The 19,940-nt window shown below is 41.3% G+C and overlaps 1 protein-coding gene across 10 annotated transcripts in view; it reads right to left on the reverse strand.

Annotated features, from left to right (window-relative positions):
• PATJ (PATJ crumbs cell polarity complex component) overlaps positions 1–19,940 on the reverse strand; it is a 215,053-nt gene that overhangs the window by 94,784 nt on the left and 100,329 nt on the right. The window lies entirely within an intron of this gene.

Here is a 19,940-nt window from a genome sequence, read left to right on the forward strand (position 1 = left end):
TTTAAACAGAAGCCTTGGAAATGGAAGACAATTGCTTTCAAACAATATGCCATTATGCTGTCACAATGCTTTCCTGCTCCACTGACTATTACTATATTAAATGGGGAGAAATAAGAAAATAAATAGTAGGAGGTATGGCTAGCCAATTGCAACCCAAACTACCTGAACATTGGTGCTGTAATATTGAAACAAATACAGTGTATCATTATTTAAAGACAGCCACCATCCTGCAAGAAGACAAGAGATTGTTTAAAGTGTGAAGTTACAAAGATTTAGGACAGTCCCACAAGAGCAGTGGCTCTCAAACTTTTTTACTGGTGATTCCTTTCACATAGCAAGCCTCTGAGTGCGATCCCCCCAACTTATAAATTAAAAACACTTTGTAATATATTTAACACCATTATAAATGCTGGAGGCAAAGCAGGGTTTGGGGTGGAAGCTGACAGCCTGTGACTCGCCCATGTAATAACCTCACGACCCTCTCAGGGGTCCCGACCCCTAGTTTGAGAACCCCTGCACAAGAGGTTCAGGGAGCTGCTTCCCAAATATTAGAACTCTGACCCAAGGCCACCCAGAGGATTCAGGAGGCCTGAGGTCTGCAGCAGCAGGGGGCCTCCGCTGCCGAATGGCCACCAAAGACCCGGCACCTTGGCGGTGGGTCCCGAGGCAGAAGGACCCCCCGCTGCCGAACTGACGCCAAAGATTCGCCACCGAAGTGCCGGAAGGACCCCCCGCCGCGGGTCTTTGGGGCACTTCAGCGGTGAGTCCCGGAGCGGAAGGACCTTCCGCCAGCAAATTGCCGATGACGACCCAGAGCGGAAGAAGCTCCTGGGGCCCGGGCCCCGCGAGAGTTTACCAGAGCCCCCAGAGTGAGTGAAGGACCCCGCTCTCGGGCCCCCGAAAAACTCTCATGGGGACCCCTGCAGGGCCTGGGGCAAATTGCCCCCCACTTTGGGTGGCCCCTGCTCTGACCAACTGGATCTTCACCTCCAGTTAAATGAGCTGAAATTAGAAAGGGGAAAGCTTGCCCCCATCACCAAAAATGTGTATTTTCCTGGTATAAAAGAGAATTTATCTAGAAAGATATGATGGAAGGAGAAGGGGAAAAAGTTCTGGATGATTGAGCTACTAGGAAGGTTTTATTTATTTATTTTAAAAGGTATTGAATCGTGAGGTGGTATGTGAGACAGAAGAGAAGGGGGGCCGTGTGTTGAAGAGGCTGACAGTTTACATTTTTATACAAAAGCTGATATTGCAATCTTTGAATTCCTGCTCCAAAAACACCAAATATTCTCTTTTGAAGACTTTGTCATGGCCTTATTTATCCCTCTATATTTGCTTTTATGACCCAGGGCTACCATTTCTATCAAATCATACAAGACATTGTTACAGCCATCATTTTTTTTATGGATAGTTCTACTTGGGCTGCAATACTGCATTCACTGTTCTTCCTTCAGCATTGATCGACATCAGCATGCAGCTAGCGTACACAACATAGAACCAATCTCGCATATCAAACAACTAATTCCCTGCTTAGTTTCACTTTAAACATAAAAAAAAGAAAAGAAAAGAAGGAGCAAGGAGTCCCTAGAATGCTAACCCTAACACTGTGAGGGCAACACATCTAATTTACTGATTACAATTTACAAGAGCCTAAACAAGCACATTAAAAAGGCCATAATTTAACAAACTGGGGCTCCGAATTCTCTTGACATTCAAACAATGAACACATTATACCATTGATCTTTCCACTAGCCACACATTCAACTCCATGGAGGCAAAGAGCTCCATGAACCTTATCTCAAAAATAACGTTGCCCATTGTGTTCAAAACCACTGAGGGACAAAAGAATTTCATTAACACTTACTTAGGTGTCATAAAAGCAGACATTTGGAGAAGAAAATGAATGGGATTTAAAATATAGGATTGATATATTTAGAACCCATGGACCTAACTCGATACATCACATATTGCCTTGTGGTCAGTCCCCACACCAAGTGACAGGAGAAGAGGCATAGGGGCTAGCCGTAACTGCAGCCCTTCCACAGAGTGTGAGGCCAGAGCGGGTCATCTAGTCTGACCTCCTAACAAACTATAAATTTCAGCCAAATGTGCCTATGATGAGGCCAATAACTTTAGTTTAACTAAAGTATTTTAGTTCTCAGGAAACTAAACTGCTGCGCGCCACAGGCTGAGAACAGGAGAGACAGTGGGACCACCAGTGCCCAAGGCCTCTCTCTGTATATTGAGGTTTAAAACCTGCAGCAACAGCTCTTAGAGCTCAGGTTTACAGCCTCAAGCTCACGCTACAGTGCAAAAAACAGCAGTGTAGACATTGTATGTCAGAGGCTAGAGCTCAGCATCTGAAACCCACCCCCCTTGCCGAGCCCCAACTTCTTAACAGCTGTTTTGAGCGTTGCAGTGTGAGTCTGAATCTGTAGACCCAGGCTCTGAGACTCGCTGCTGCGGGTTTTAGAACTCAGTGTAGACATACCTTACAATGGCAGGGAATTAAGTGAGACACGCCCAGATGATCTCAACAGGTGATTCATACCCCAAGCTGCAGTGGAAGATGGACCCCCCCCACACCGACAAGGTCCCTGCCTATCTGACCTGGAGGAAAATGTCTTCCCGATCTGGGGTCCCCTGAGCACAAGGGCTGGGCTAACATCCCACAGGTACTAACACCTCCAAAAAGTGCAGGGAGAAAGCCCCCTTCCCCTCCTCACCTTGCACCAGCCAACAGAGTTAGCTGGCTGAGAAGTGAGGTGTAGTGTGCCCCACCAATGAGATGGTGCAGCAGCAGCAGCCTCTCTGAAGCACAATGTTCCCCTGCAGCTCCCTGGGACTGTGCACCTCCACACAATCCCCCAACCAGGGCTCTGCTTCACTGGCACAAACTGGATGTAAGTTATTTACCTTCAAAGTATGTTACTTCACTTTTCAAGCATAACCTCAGCATTTCTGTTAGCTGAAGTGTCTGACAAAGACTAACACACATTCCTAACCCAAGCTTACCATAAAACAAGAAGCTCTCTCACTCTTATTTTTATATATGTATGTCCCAGAAGAGGTGAGAAATTATAGAATTATTTTTACTCTGTCTGTCTGTGTGTGCGCGCATGTGTGTGCGCAGTATCTGTATAAAATGCCATCAATATCTCATAAGACCTGAGGCAAGGAAATAAATGTTGATTCCGAAAATGATCTGTGAAAATGTGATGATTTTACCCTTGCAAATATAAACTAATCCATTCATAAAGGAGAACTGTAAAAGCAGTATGCATTGAGCATTAACGACAAAATATTCTTTAAGCTAACTTTCAGGCTTCTTTTCTTTGTACCTATTTGTTTTTGAGAATTAATACTATTTGAGATCTTTATAACCTGCTTTCCTTTCTCCTAACTGCTTCCCTCATCTCTGACTCCCAGTCTTAGCTTTCATGCCTTGTCAAATGCTTGAAATAGCTTCTCATTTCCATGTGGCAGGTGACTGCCACCTCCTTCAAATTATTCCTTAAATCCCGTTTCTCTTTTGCAGCACCTCATTACAAGAGATGGAAAAATGTTTTCTGCAAATATCCATTTGAATTCACAGATTCCAAGTCCAGCAGGAACCACTGTGATCATCTAGTCTGACCCATAACACAGGCCATAGAACTTCTCCAAAATAATTCTAAGAGGAATATCTTTTAGAAAGACATTCAATCTTGATCTAAAAATTGTCAGTGATGGAGAATCCACCACAACTCTTGGTAAATTGTTCCAGTGGTTAATTACTCTCACTGCTAAAAATTTACATCTAGCCTGAATTTGGCTAGTTTCAGCTTCCAGACACTGGATCATGTTATACTTTTCACTGCTAGACTGAAGAACCCACTATTAAATATTTGATCCCCATGTAGTGCTAATTGACTGTAAGCAAGCCATCCCATAACCTTTTCTTTGTTAAGATAAATAGATTGAGCTCCTTGAGTCAATCGCTACAAGGCATGTTTTTTAATCCTTTAATCATTCTTGTAGCTGTTCTCTGAACTATCTCCAATTTATCAAAATCCTTCTTGAATTGTGGAAATCAAAACTGGGCACAGTATTTAAGCAGCAGTTGCACAGGCACCAAAAACAGAGGTAAAATAACCTCTTTACTCCTACTCAAGAATCCACTGTTTATGCATCCACAGATCATGTTAACCCTTCTGGCCACAACACTGCACGGGGAACTCGTGTTCAGTTGAGTATCCATGCCACATTCCAAATCTCTTTCAGTATCACTACTTCCCAGGATAGAGTCCCCCAACCTGTAAATATGGCCTATATTCTTTGTTCCTAGATATATTCATTTACATTTAGCCATACTAAAACACATAGAATTTGATTGCACTCAAATGATAAATATCTCTCTGTATTAGTGACCTGCTCTCTTCATTATTAATCACTCCCCCAATTTTCATATCATTTGCAAACTTTATCAGTGATGATTTTATGTTTTCTTCCAGGTCATTGATTAAAAAAAAATGTTAACTTGCATAGAACCAAAAAGAGATTCCTTGCAGGAAACAAGAAACACACCCACTAAAAGAGGATTCCCTGTTTAGAATTACATTGAGAACTATCCATTAGCCAGCTTTTAACACATTTAATGTGTGCCATATTAATTTTATATCATTCCACTTTTTTAATCAAAATGTCATGCAGTACCAAGTCAAATGCCTTACAGAAGTCAAAGTAGTAGTGTTGATGTAATATACTTAATCAACCAAATTTGTAATCTAATAAAAAAAAGATAAGTTAGTTTGATGGGATTGATTTTCATGTGTTTGTTTCCTCCTGTGGTGACTGCCTTCCTTAACTTTGATTGAATTTTACTATCACAAGTATTTACAGAAAACAATTTTCAAATTTTGCTTTCTGGAGCTTATCTACTGTAAACCTGATTACAAAAGTTACACCCATCTAGTCAACAAAAAGAAGCATCATCATTTGACTTATATGACTGAACACAATTAAGCAACACAACTTGTATCACAGATTCCAAATTTCAAACAGGCACCCATAGAGTAAATGGTATTTGCAAGAAGAGAGAATCTGTTTTCAGACAACTGGTGAACAGAATGAAGTTACTTTCATTCAATATGTTATTTACTGTTATTTGTTCAGCTCTGCTTCATATCTCCCAAACAGAGTTGCATTTACTCCCCAAACATGCTGTTTCCATGTGTCTAGAATAAGTGGCTGGGGTAGAAGGAGTATACAGAATTATGGCATTCCCCTTCCTTGCAAACTACTATCATGCGGTCCAGAATCTAAATGCTCCACTCACTCTTTTCAAATAAGTCACCAGCCCTGATGGTTGTAAAGAAAACCTGCCTAATGTTAACTGAATACAACTTATTCCTGGAGGAATTCTGCAGCACTGTGCACGAAGAATTCATGTCCCCGCACAAATCTCTCTGCTTCCCTGCAGAAAATGACAGGGAAGCAAAGGGAAGCCACAGGAGCGGTCACGTGCCAGCATGGTTTCCAGTGCCCATAGCAGCCAGTGGAGAGGTAAATCTGTCGGGGCGAGGGGACCTGGGGACGTCCATGTGGGGGTGGGGAGGCAAGGAGGGCATAGCCTCCCCAACATAGAGGCACGGTGTGAAGGGACACATGGGGTCATGTGCCACTGCTCCCCCACCATTTCTAAGAACACAGAGCTGCCTGGCTGAAGGATGGTTCTGCTCTAGCTCTCTGATTCTGCAGCTGACCACCACCTCCCAGGTCCTAGTGCTGATCACACTCCCCTTCTGTGTGCTAGGAGCTATTCTGTTTTCTGTACAATGACTGAGTGCCTGCAGTGGGGCAGGGCAGGGAGGGTGGGGTGAATGGAGGAAAGGATGGGGAAGAAGCAGTGGGGAAGGTGGATGGGATGGGGAACAGAAAGGGATAAAGGAATTAGGGAGGGAAGAAGCAGCACCTGGGGCTCCCCCATTAAGTAGGCCCCCTGCAGCACCCCAATGAGCCCCCCACACCCAGATCCCCATTTCACTGAGCCTCAACCAGCTGTACCCAGACTCCCACTCCAACAAGCCCCTCTCCTCCAGCACCTGTACCACCCCAGTAAGATACACACACACACACAGATTGCCCCTACCAAGCCCCATCCTCCCCCCACACACCCCCTCCAAGCCCCAACCACCTTCACCTGGACCCCCCTACAGAGCCCCAATGCCCCTGCACCCAGAACCTCCCAATGAAACCCTGTGCATCCAGATCCTCCACTGAGCTGCACACACCCAGATTGTCCCACATGGAACCCTCTGAATGCCACACCTGGACCCCCTCTACACTTGGACTCTGCTGGGCTGAGCGTGCCTGCTTATGCCTGGTGCAGAGGGGCAGGGCCCTGGCGTGTTTCTGGAGCAGGCCTAGCCCTTGTGCTGTGTCAGGGTTGAGTGCAACCTCACCACCAACTCCTGGGAGGGGAGTGGCCTGTGCTCCCCACTGCCATGCTGGAGCCTCCACATTTATTTATTGTCGAATAAAATTTGCAGAATTTTAAAATATTGGTGCACCAAATTTTTATTTATTTATTTGGTGCAGAATTCCCTCAGGAACAGTAATTGATGTTATGATGTTCACCCAAGTTTGCAAAGAGCCCGAAATAGCTCTGAGAGGGAAGAACTGCCTCTGTTCTTCTGAATGAAGTGGTAACGCAGAGGCTTGATGATAAGTGACAACACTTTAGCATTTCATTGCTGATCAAAGCATGTAAAAAGATAGAAAGGGAATCATATAATAATGATCTCCATAACCTACTGCGAATGCCAGTTCATTTTGGTCACGTAAGTGGATGGCATTCGCGATCATGCCACCACTCATTTTTTCCCCCTCAATGGCCCTTAAGGCACCATGCCCAAGGAGCCCAGCAGAACCAAGTCTAGAATTTGAATCCCACTAAAAAGGAAGGCAAGTCTAAGGAGCCAAATACAGCATGGCATCTCAAGTAGACGGAACTTACTTTTGGGCAGAGCTTGGAAGAGCACCTTATATCTTATATCCTCACTTCAAGGCTATCTTATATCCTCACTTCAAGCCCTGCACCTGAAGGGTCACCAGTAGGCCATAATTACAGTATATCTATACTGTAGACCATATTTAAGTTCTTAGGAGCAGAGACATTTCCTGTTCACGTTTTTTTGTGAACTGCTAAGTACATTTATGATCCTATGTAAAATATCTCCTTATCTATGAAAAATAAGCATCTTTTAATAAAAATTAGCCAGTCTAGGGAAAAATTGCCGTAAAGGGCGCTCTTATACTGTGCAGTTGTTCCTTATAAATGAAATCCACTTTTGCCTACTTATTTGCCTTTCAAATTGCATATTAACAAGCATCAAAGCACTCACCCCTACATAGACGTGACCTCTTTTGGGTACTCTGATCTACCAATCAGTTATTCATGTAAAATACTGGCTGCTGAGTTTAAAGAGTCTCAGGGCCAGCTGAGAATCCTGCAGAGCTCTGTACTCTGGTTCAGAGGATTGGCAAATGCTTCCAGCTTATTTCTTCCCTACTGCCTAGCTGCTGATAACGCAGGATGTTTTAGCTAGATTAGAAAGAAACAAAACCCACTAACTGGTTGAACGTCATACTGGCATTAGTTGATTAAACGCAATCAAACGGTGCTGAAGTAATTTTTCCTGTGATAAAATCCTGCATGAACACACAAACAGCTACCCTAAAAGCATGTTAAGGTTGACACGTGAGCCCACAAAACTTGAGCTCATTTTGAACTAAGGGTATAGCAGCACCCTCCATACAGTTGTATTGCATCTAGACATGGGATAGCCTCCCACAGAAGGTGGCGGAGACGCCATCTTTTTGGATGTTGAATTTGTAACTGGAAAGAGCAGTAGAAAACTCACTGTATAGGGCAATCCTACATTATTCAGCAGCTAAACTAGAAGGCTTTACCTGCTCTAAATTCCAGGATTTTGTGATATAGTACAGCAAGTCTTTTGAGAGATTCCCAGCTCATTTGGCAGCTTTACATACCTAGCATGGTTTTTTTTAGAAAGCCAGAGATATTACACTATAAAATTATTCAAAAATATTCATTGCTATTTGTAAATCTATAACTTCTCAGGCCAATCTGAAATAGTAGCAAATATGTATTTGCAACAGCCAGGTCACTATGCAAATTTGCAATCTAGACAACACCAATCTTTCTACTAAGGTGCAGGAATGATCTGTATAGATGAACGTCTGTAGGATGCATAGCCACGTCAGGGTGCATGTATGGAAAATTACCAGTATGTAGTATAACAGATCTCCCAGGCCCTGCTTCCACAACACCTGACATGTCCACTGGTTTTCGGAGAGAGCCAGAAATGGGACAGAAAACCTCTCCCGGAGGTTCCTCTTGCTATATGAAGGTTTTCTAGCTTGCACCTATGTATACTGTCTGCCAGGATTTCATCTCACCCGTAAGATCCAAGAGCACGTCTCTAAATTGGTAGTCAAACACTGCTTGTTCATTTGATGGAAGAAGAGGTGTGTTGTGGGACTGAATAAAGATGACTCTGAAAGCCTTAATCCTTTGCAGTGCTTTTTGGCTTGGCATCTATGCTTCCTCAATGTGGAAAAATTGGGATGTGTTCCTCTTCTGCAAATACCAGAGGGAGCTCAGACTTCTCTTCAACACTGAGGGCTATGTGCCTTCCCCGCATGCTCCAAATCTCCTCCTCCCAGTGGTTCAAACAGAGTGGCAGTTCAACCCTCTCACTTATCCATTGCAATCCTAAGTTTTAAAGCTGATTTGGAGGAAAGAATAAGTAAAATGTTGTTTCTCATTCTCTGTTGTCCCCCACAGAGCTGAAATTTCTGGGACTTGTTCCCCCGAAGGGATCACCTATTATTAGGGTGACCAGATGTCCCATTTTTAAAGGGATAGTCCCTTTTTTTGGACTTCTTATATAGGCATCTATTACCCCCCACTCCCAACCTGTTTTTTCACAATTGCTATCTGGTCACCCTACTTATTATGGACTTTCAATTTGTCCCCCCGCTTCATCATGACAGAGCAAGGCAAAGACCAGAGGCCTCTGAAGCCACAGAAAGGGAACTCTGCCATGACTGTTCCCATTATGTTGACTCTTGCTCTGCTGAGAAAAAGGGGCTCAAAGTTTAGACTGCTTAAAAAGGAGAACGTCAGAGTCTTGCTAACAGTTGCGAATCCTGTGTAGGGCTATGTAGACATGTAAAATCAGAGTTATTTAACAAGAACTACATTGGTTTAATGAATTATTTTTAAATTTAAAAAATCTGGTTTAGCAGCTTAAACCAAGTTTCAGCCTAATTAATTAGTTAATGTTTGCACAACACTTTCTAAATGTGTTGTGTATGTGATAAGCAAAACTTAACATTGGCTGATCCATCCAAGGTTGCAAGACAGAAGCAAAAATAATCTAGAAGTCTCTGTGTTGGGCCCAAATCACTTAGAAGAGGAGGAGATGGGTACTGTGGCCCCCCTGAAGAAGCATTTCTGGCTAGCTAATGGTGAGATCTGACCATTCTGAGTATTTCCTGCAAGTTTTTTGCTGTATTTAACACTTGATGCTACTTGCAAACAGGGGGGGGCGCTATGTTTTTTGCTGCCCCAAGCATGGCATCCCTGTGGGTGATCCGCTGGGGACGCGAATTCGGCAGCTTTTCTGCGGGTGATCTGCCAGTCTCGTGCCTTCAGCGTACTTGCCGCCGAGGCTGCAGGACCGGCAGACCTCCCGCAGGCATGCCGCCGAACGCTGCCTGACTGCCACTCTCACAGCAACCGGCAGGCTGCCCCGCGCGGCTTGCCGCCCCAGGCATGTGCTTGCTGTGCTGGTGCCTGGAGCCGCCCCTGCTTGCAAAGGTACCATAATGCACACATGGAACACAAAGGCATGAAAGTTGGGAATGAGTTTAATATATATTTCAGTTTGGAAATTATTCTTACACATATTTATCTCCTGATTTCTAAACTCAACTGCAGAGGTGCCATTAACCATTCAGGGTCATACTTTGCTAAGTTCATCCCCATCCAGCCTTCAAACCAACTGATGCAGCTATCTCTGCTTCTGCTATCTAGTGTATGTTTTTAAATAAAGTCTTTCCAGTCCCCTTTAAAATTCCCCACTTCTTCTAAAAGGCCTACTAGGGGATTTAAAAACATGAATTCTTCCCATCACTGAACTTCCCAGTGTGTCCTGTACTCTAAGTATCTGTCTCTGTTTAAGATCTTCTGGGGAGAAAGTCACAATTGCCAAAAACTATGAGCAAGGCCCCAAAAAACATAAGATTGCCTTAAAAATCATGAGATTAAAAAAATAATAAGTGTGGGCCTCTTTCTTTGCCTTCTGATTTTTGAAACTTTACTTTACACACGAGTCAGATGTCCCAGCTTTTCCCCACAACCATAAAGACTAGAAACTTTCTTAAAAAAGAAAGAAAGAAAGAAAGAAATTCCAAGAATCCCACATAATCCTTTGACTTTGGTAGATGGCGTGTGAAGAAAAACACCAAATATTATTTGTGTTGGCAATACTGGAGACTGTCTTTATTACTGTACACTAGGCAGAGCAAAACACATTGCTGACACAAAACAATTTCTTGTCAAAATATTTTCCTGCCTGAACAAAGGAAGAAACAAGTATTTGTGCAGAGCCTAGCTCCATAACTGGAGCTCCTGGGTGTGAAAATACCAATAATAAGTATTTTTAAAAAGTCAAGATTCCTGGGTTCTGCTCCTTACTCTGTCAATGACTGGCTGTGTACCAATAACTCTAAGTGTGGGTGTTCACTATTTTTGACACCAATATTGTTTTCTAAATCATTATAGTTCATACTCTGAGCATCCAACTGGGAATCTGTTCCTTTAAAATACATTAGTAAATAAATCTTGAATTATTTTTAAATTTTTCCCTAACCCTAGCTCCAAGTCCTTCTTGGAGGCAGTTCTGGGAGCATGGCTCAGGTAACACCCAAGACAGAATCAGAGTCCCAGGAAGAAGAATATATATCTCCCTGGCCTCTGTCTCTAAGGAAACTAATAGGGGACTCCAGGATGCTAGCGGCGCTAGATGATGGCATGGGAAGGGAAGAAGGGAAAGAGCTCACTAGCCACTGTAAACATTCCTGGAGGGACCAGAGAATGTGCTTTCCAGCTAGCTGCTCCTTGTGCAGCCAGCCATCTTTTTTTCCTCCACCAGCAGCCATCACAAATCATATTTACCCTTTCCTTCCCCTGGCTGCAGCAGCCTCTCTCACAACCTCTCTATTTAGAATGTCACAATACACTTTCTCACCCATGCCCACAAAAAAGACCACCCCATGCCTGATCCTAAAGGGCCTTGCCTAACTCCCCCTCCATTACAAAATCCTTCCCATCTTCCTCAAGGCCCTTCATAGCCATTCTCCATATGCCTTCTTAAGCTCATCCCTTCACATACCTCCACCTCTGTAAGGCAAGTTCTGGACTCATGGCATTTCTTCCCCCTCTCCATTCTCGACCTCACCAGCTACGTGCAACAGCCTGTCCAGTTCCCTCACATCATGAATTTTCCCCCTTCAAAACTAATATTCAAAACTCATCTCCTCTTGTATTGCTGGCATGGTGTCATCAGTGCTTCATGCATCTCCTAGTCTAGTGGACCCACTTATCCTCACACCTTCTCACTGCAGGACTTCCCTAGATGTGACACCACTGTGCATTCATGAACACATGAATTATACACTATAAAATTATATCATATTATTCTCAAAACAACTCCTAGGATAATCGGTCACAACTTCAGGCAGGAAAGAACAGCATTAAACCTTTACATCTGGTTTATCATCAGTTTTAGTAATCTGATGAAGAAGGCTTTCTAGGTTTTAAGGACTAAACCATGGACAACCTGGTGTAGGTATGTTAGAAGGGTGAGAGCGCCCAGGGAGCTCCTTCAGCCCTAGTTGGGCACCCAAGGGACTTGTTAGTGCCAAAAGACCAAGAAGGACTGTGCCAGGAAAGAGCCGTGACCCCAACAAACCAGACAAATCAGGATCATTACATAGGGGAAGTGCAGCCAACTTAAAAAAAAGTGTAGCATGTGGTACCACTAGCTGCCCTGATCCCACAGCATATGGAGGGACTAAGATATAATACCACAATACCTCCAAGAACAGTATGGCTGGTATAATCCTCCTTATTCGCAGGCACAGCTTGAAGAGACATAACTTGGCCCTGTTTATGTGTGTATATAGACACATACATGGCGTGCATCTATGAGCCCTAATCATCAACCAGGACCACACTGAACTAGGTGCTGTACAAAAGACAGAACAAATGTGATAAGATTATCATGCATCTTTCACCTCCACACAGGCACATGCTCCTTTAGCTTTACTTTAACATTCCAAAGCCCAGGAAAGCTTCCAACAAACTATTTTTCTCTTTTTTAAAATTCAAATCTTTCCTCTTTCTCCTCACAAATATGCAGTTTCCATCCAATCTACCCCTGCTCAAGGCCCAGAGTGGTTAAGATTCAGTTTGGGGCAAGAAGCAGCTTTTCTACATGTTGGGACTTACATCCAATATCTCAGGCCTCGGAACAGAAGGATTGCACTAAGAGAAAGGAAGAGTCTCTGTTTCCCAGGAATCAGCTTTCACTTCTACCTTGTAAGACCCTGATGTAATGGTCCTTAAACTGCAATATTTTTAAGTCTAGATAAGCAACTTCAGTTAATTTTACAGGTTCTTATGGCTCTCCGAGCTGTGCATTTAGACTCATGATAATTAATACACTAGACTTTACAGATAGAAGGATACAAAAAATAGTCTCGGAGCAAGTTTCAAAAGCTCTCCAAAACATTCCCACAATATTTTTCTATAACACGTATGGCATATACAGAACAGAAAACAGTGTGCTACAAATGGTTTTACTGACACTAGTTTGAGATGACCTACACAGCTAACTCATGGCTTTGTCATTGTCAGTAATGCAGCCCTTACAAAATCATGCTGCTCAAACCTTTACTATCGCACCCCCCTCACATAGTCCATGTGTTTATATACATATGCACGCACATATGCTACCACCAAAAGCACAACAAATTGCTACTGTTTTCTGAGGTCCTCAAAAGCTCAATGATTTGATGACTTTGCAGCCTTATTAACAATTTACTTTTGGTAGGAGCAAGGAGAGAAAATTTCAGCCTCCAAGCACTGATGAACCCACTCATGATGTCTAACATCATACTAACAATTAGAGGCTCATTACATTTCTACAGTAGGACAGAAAATTGACTGCCCTCTGTTTCCACTGTGTTTCTTCTAATTCTAATTCTGTACTGTACTTAGATACTACGGAGACAGGTGCTTTAGAACTGCTGATAGATTAGAAAAACAGATGTCAATCTGTGTGACACATCATGGTCAAAATGCCAAGATGCAATTACTTTTCGACATGTATGTTGGCACTCCACAGGTATAAAAGCATACTTTAAAACAGTCAGTTACTGTGTTATGTATCTCAAATACCTATGGCCAACAATTCTAGTTCAGCCTGTGGATGTATTTCATAGCTGTACAAAGTTGAAGGAATATTGATGACTAGTTATTAAAAATTAGTATGTTGGATCAAGGGGGAAAATGCACATTTACTGATGTGCAAAAAAAATAATTTTGACTCTCTTGAACAGTTAAAGACATTAGGCTAGACTGCTGTCTCAATTACTGTCATACTATGAAAAATTTAATAACTGATCTCTCTATAAAAAAATAGACATCAACATTTTTACTTTTCCTTCCTATAGAGGATTATTAGCACTTTGTATTCCCAATGGCTACTATTTAAACCAAGCATATATGGAAGTTGGGCTTTGCCGATTCTGGACCAGAGATGCTTAATCTCTTCCCCCCCACTCCCAGTAATATAGTATCATTTGTGATGAGTACAGCTGAAAGATGCTATCTAAAAATCAGCTGTTCAATAATTTAGACACATAGCCTCTTCCTGGTGTATTGATTCATTACTCATGCAAATACTTAAAAACCTCTTCCCTGTCCAATCATGCCACATTTTTCATTGCAAATCACTGCAGTGATACTGTGTTCTCCAGTGGCAAAGTAATAGAGATATCTACTAGCAATAATCTTCTTTAAGTACATTTGTACAGTAATGCCTTTTGTACGCAGTTTTACAACACAAACCCTGCTTTCTACAGTAATAAGTTAAGAGAAGTTAGGCATCTGCAGTATCTGAATAAGATCACATCAGGTTTCCTAACACCCTTACCATGTTTTGAAGAATTTAATACTCAAATCTTTCAGTACCAAGACAAAAATATATTTCATGACAAATGCTTTAATACTAATACCTGGACACCTGGCTCGTGTCAGAAAAAACGATCATACATAACATCAAATGAGATTTGAGGCAACACAAAGATTAGATTACACTTCATTGCAATAGCTCTTGTTTGTCTACTACCAAGTTGCATTATTCCCATTCTGCTTCCTTATACAAAGAAATGCTGAATATTCAGTTTAGGTTTCCCCAGCAGCTTTTTATTCTACTCTAAAAATATTTACCTAACACATTCTTACCAGGCAAAGTGAAGAAAATTCAGCCATCTGTCTCCACTTTACAACAACAGTTATGAGATAGAGTAGATTATTCTATGTACCAACAAGAAATTTAGTATTAGGAATTCAGATACTTTAAAGCACTGACCTGCTGTTGTCAATTCTGCATGCTGGTGTCATGCATTCACGTATATTATAACAGAGATTTACAATGAAACATAAGACAAATAATTTAAAGGTACGGAATTCATCTAAGAGTCTTACATAGTACACGTACATGCTCTCAGCTGAGAAAAATGGTTTGTGCTACTATACTATTCTCTTGCCTTCATGACTTCATTAGTTCTGAATGATCATTAAAATACTTAAAATGGCTTGCTGGAAACAACTACAATGCATATATATACACATATATGAATCCTTACCTGGGAACCCCCCTTGTACCATTGCTGTACCAGCATGTACTTCAAGAGATCTGCATTCCTGACAAACATTCAATGCTGTAAGCAGCTCAAATCTTCATCATACACAGACTCAGTGCTCGTCTTTCTTCCAACGACCTTGGGCCTATTTTTCTGAGAATTTTCTCTCCTTAAGGGCAAACTGTCCGTGTCTTTCTATTATGAGATGCAATCAGTTACGCTAATTTCAAGCTACCCACAAGCTAACAGTTACATCTGTCAGCAGATTAAAGCTGCCTATAAAAGTACGCAGGGAGAAGCAAATCTCTGGTTTCCCACATCTGATCCACTGATGCTCTACGGCTGCTGTTTGTTGCACTGGCTTATCCTGCTAGCATTAAAAATGACATCCCTATCCCAAGAAACAAGTCTATTTAAAACATAACCATTTATGTTTTTTCACAGCTAGTTGCAGTTAATATTGTGTTTAATGAGCCACTCTTACTGCAGAGAGAGAAAACAGTTAATGGCATTAATTAGACCTGTGCATCCTTTTAGTTCAAATTACAGGGGTTATCAGTGAACTTTTGCTAATCTAAGTGACTTGAACAAATGTATCATCTTATAATTTTCTATTACTAAACTGTGTTCTTGCATCATTTTTATATGCCAGACACAAAACCATCTTACCGTTATTAGCATGCAAAAATGTTCAACTTCATCAGTGCTTGTATTTTACCACCACTCTTAAACAAGCAGTACTGGTTTTATTGTAATGTGACTACTGAATTGAAATGTTGGTCATTTAAAAATGGTTAAAAGTCTTACAGGTTTATAACTTTAGTTTCTATGTAGTCATGTTAGGAATTTCCTATTCATTCTTTACTCCAAATGATGAATCTTTCTATTGAGTAATTCAGTTATTTTGTATCACCATTAATTCACTCTTTTTTAACATAATCGAACCTTTCTTTATAATATATATGCACAACACACACAGAGAAACCATCTGTTCAGTGGATCAGACGCATGTACATAGTAAAATTCCAGGCACAACTGTTTCCGGTTACAATTTTCCCAGTAATTCATTGAGAATGTAATTTCAGTATTGCAGCACTATACCAGATTAAGAAAGTTCATGCATACGATTCAAAACCATAAGAGAAAAACACAACAAGGGCACTGACATCAGGGTCTATATCCTCATGTGGTACAAAGGCTTGCAAGGATGTTCTAAATTATAAAGCAGTGCCCCTCTGGTCCTTTTATTAGGGGTGAGCTAGAAACCTATGTATTTTAGCTAATTACAAATCTGAATAAGAATAGAAAAAAGATTAGCAGTGTAGAGCTACACATTAAATAAGGATTAACATGCAGCTCAAAAATGAAAGTCAGCTTTATTTGTGTAATCCTGGCTATTTTGCATTATCTATGAAGACACACAAAGCTGAATACGCTTGTTAGTACATTTAGCAAAATTAACACTGTAAATATTAGAAAGTGTTAATGCCTCAGCCTTTTATAAAGGTTTATATACTTATTTTTGCCTGGTCATATCTTTACACAGTTTGAAACCTTCATTGCTATTTGCTGTTGATTGTAGTGACATCTATTGGAGAGGCAGTGTTTGACTGCAGAAGCTTCCTTGTCTTAGTCTCTGAGTAAACATTTCTATATTTTCCAGCAGCAATGAAAATCATAGGGTCATAGGACTGGAAGGGACCTCGAGAGGTCATTTACTCCAGTCCCCTGCAAAGTGTGTAATCATGTTATTTTCCTTTTTTCACAATGCAGCCTCACCCAAAAGGACTTGACAATAAACTCTAAGCAAACAGATCTCCCAATAGCTTCACTGACTTATCAAAGTCAATTGACTTCTTAACACTTCTGAATAATTGTAAGTATTTGAAAACATGTCAGTAATCTGATTATTCTAATATTTTAATGTAATTAACTCATGATATTTATGGCCTTCTTGGTTTCCTTTGTAATTTTATATTTTTGCACATTAAATGTACAGCATGTATTTGCAAAAAGAACAGGAGTACTTGTGGCACCTTAGAGACTAATAAATTTACTTGAGCATAAGCTTTCGTGGGCTACAGCCCACTTCATTACATGCATAGAATGGAACATATAGTGAGGAGATAGACAGACAGACAGACAGACAGAGACACACACACAGAGCAAGAAAAGGTGGAAGTTGCCATACCAACTCTGAGAGGCTAATTAAGATGAGCTATTATCAGCAGCAGAAAAACAAACTTTTGTAGTGATAATCAAGATGGCCCATTTCAGACAGTTGACAAAAAGGTGGAGAAATAGATTCATTTTTAAAGGTGTAGATGATGTTTGATTTTATGAAAAAAAAGAATAAGCCATCACATCTCATTAGTTTGGGTATTTCTGGGAACATCAGCTTTAGGGAAGCCTTTGGAGGCTCCAACTGAGATCAGAACTCCACTGTGCTAGCATCTGTAAAAACATATACGAAGAGACAGTCCCTGCCATTAAGTGCTCATAACTAACCTAAGGCAAGAATCCTGCAAGGAGCACCATGAAGATAGACCCCTATGCCTTCACTCCGCTTCACTGATTTTGAATTGTCTAAATAAATAAGGCAAAGGGAAGGAAGTATTATTATCCCCTCTTACCAACGGGGAACTGAGGTGCTGGGAGACGAAGTGACGTGCCCAAATACATGTAGGAAATCTGTGGCAGAGCCAGGAATTGAACTCAAGTATCGGAGTCCTAGTCTAGAGCTTGAATCACCATAAAACCACTCTTTACAAATTGTTTTTCTTTTACTTTAAAAACCGATAACCATCAATCAGATCAATTTCATTCTCTAATTAAAAGGGAGAACTTGATGAAAAATGCCTCTTGAAATGACAGGATTCTGAGCTCTTGCCAGAGTTAACGTCTATCTGGTTTACTCCACTCAGTTTTAATTTTTTTATTTTTGTATAAATTTTAATTTTTTTTGTTGTTTTTTTTAGGATAAATTATGAACCTCCGCTGCATGCATATAATTCAATTATAAAGTCAAACAAAATTCCATAGCTCCTAATGTCTATGGCAAACCTTGAGAAAAACTCTACTTACAAACTATTTTGTTCCCTTTCCACTCCCAACCCCTCACTTTAGTAATAAGCTACAATAAGGTGTGTATTAGTGGTCTATCTGCAAATTCTTAGTGCACATTTCCGGCCTTCAACCACGAAACCAGCACACCAATGCCTACTGATGTACACTCTACGATGATTTATTGCTAGTGCAAAAGCTTCATTTTACAGTATTTTAAAAAAATCTATTTGAAACTGACTGTTCAGAGGGCATGCGGGTTACTAACCTACTCGTCCACCATGGAAAAATCATTCCCAAAAGAAGAATTAAAAAACCCTCTCTCACACATTTTCTTTAATACTCTGAAAATAGTCATTAAAAAAAAAAAACATTCTGAAGTTTTTATTTCAGGCTGAAGACCATCCTATCTTGCTGTCTTTTATCCTGCATGAACCTGGTTCACATTCTGAAGCAGATTGTAGATACACTAAATTGGGAATGTCGATCCCAGCTTAAATGTTACAACCGAGAGTGAGGTAAAGGAGTGGTCTGGGGCTACACATTTGCCATGAAGCACTTGGTTGGAACCTTGGCCTCATCAGGCAATGCTGGATCCAGGATCTTTTGCTTAGATTTACATCCGGTAACACCAGCTTCAGGCTGGAATCAGCCTCAGTGAAGGGAGGCTGCATAGGCTGATAGATTAAAGACTGAATAGTTTGGTCTAAAGGCAGAAAATCCATTTATCCTAAAACCAGAGAGAGTTAGGAGTCAAATGCTAGGCATTTCTTCTCCCTTTGACAAACAGCTACAGCACCCCACAACGCCTTCTTCCATTTTCAGCTGGCCCAGATGCTTCATCTGATTTGACAGATTAGGACCTAAGACACTTTTATAAACTTCCAGGCTCATTTCTAGTAACACTCTGTACTTGGGATTGAAAGTAGGAACTTTGAAAAAGCTCCTACTGGTTCAACATTTAGCAGCTCACCAATTAAGCAACAAAGGCAGACTTAAAACACATCACCCTATACTCCATTTACTATGGCTATAGCTACACAATTGAGCTTATAGCACTGCAGCTGTGCCGACATAAACTCTCTTGTGTAGCCACTCTAAGACGACAGCAGAGAGCTCTGCCATTGACTTAATTAATCCAACCCCAATGAGTGGCTTTAACTACATCGGTGGGAGGTCTCCCGCCAACATAGCGCTGTCCACACCAGCGCTTAGATCAGTCTCACCTATGTAGCTCAGGGGGTGGTTTATTCACACTACTAAGAGACATAAATTATACTGACACAAGTGGTAATGTAAACATAACCATAGCTGGTTTCCCAGAGAATAACCAGTCAAGATCCTCACCTCCAAAATCTTAATAGGACAGACCCAAAACCATCTTGATGACTGTCTCAGCCTCTGATCAAAGCTTACAACAACTGTGCTCAAGAGGTAAAATGGCACTGCTAACAACAAGGATTAAATTCATAAGAGCCGGTCACAGATCTTCCTCATCAGCAGTCCTGTGGCTTTACAACTTCTATTCACAAGAACAAGACTTAGCCACAGACCTGACCACCTACAAAAAAGCAAAATGCATCTCTTTCCTCTGGCTTTCCCACAAATAAACAAACAAATCAAACAAAAATACCCATTACACCACACACAGGAACACACACAAGTACCGGTCCATAGTAAGGGGGAGAGAGGAACAAGAGGAGAGGAAATCAACACACTGACTAGTTTTTTTAAGCTTCTCAGTTACCCTGGTGCCGAGTGCGATATAGATAATTCTCAAATCACCTCTTGTTGGTCATCTGAGAGTCATTCCTATTGGGTAATTACTTTCTGTTTAATCTAAAGCGAGAGCCACCCAAATAGGTCCTGAA

The sequence above is a fragment of the Gopherus flavomarginatus genome, chromosome 7 (genome assembly GCF_025201925.1).
Source record: "Gopherus flavomarginatus isolate rGopFla2 chromosome 7, rGopFla2.mat.asm, whole genome shotgun sequence".
Taxonomy (NCBI): Eukaryota; Metazoa; Chordata; order Testudines; family Testudinidae; genus Gopherus; species Gopherus flavomarginatus.